The sequence below is a fragment of the Penaeus monodon genome, chromosome 19 (assembly GCF_015228065.2).
Source record: "Penaeus monodon isolate SGIC_2016 chromosome 19, NSTDA_Pmon_1, whole genome shotgun sequence".
Classification (NCBI taxonomy): domain Eukaryota; kingdom Metazoa; phylum Arthropoda; class Malacostraca; order Decapoda; family Penaeidae; genus Penaeus; species Penaeus monodon.
The window spans coordinates 36,385,402-36,385,777 of NC_051404.1; positions in this window are offsets into that span (position 1 = coordinate 36,385,402).

Here is a 376-nt window from a genome sequence, read left to right on the forward strand (position 1 = left end):
TACAATACACCACTTCTCGAAATAATCCATTTTCAGCCCCGTTTCTTAGAACAAGGAAATTATAAATCTATTTCTTGTTTTCTTGCAAGATGTCAGTGAGAAGGTGCTCGAAGAAAACGTAGAAACCGTGGATGTGTTCTATTTAGGCCAACTATTTCTGTCGAAAAGGTGAGGCTGTTGTATGCTTATCACCGTGTGTCATTTTTACTAATCATTTTCTAACTTATTGCTATATATTTGTAGTTGTTATTTTTCGTTCAAGTTAGATTTACCTGGAACTCATTTCTGTTACTATTCTTCCTCGGGTTAATTTTGGTTTAACGTTTAAAGACAGTTTTTGACTTATTTTGGGATGTTGTTACAAGATTAAAGACAA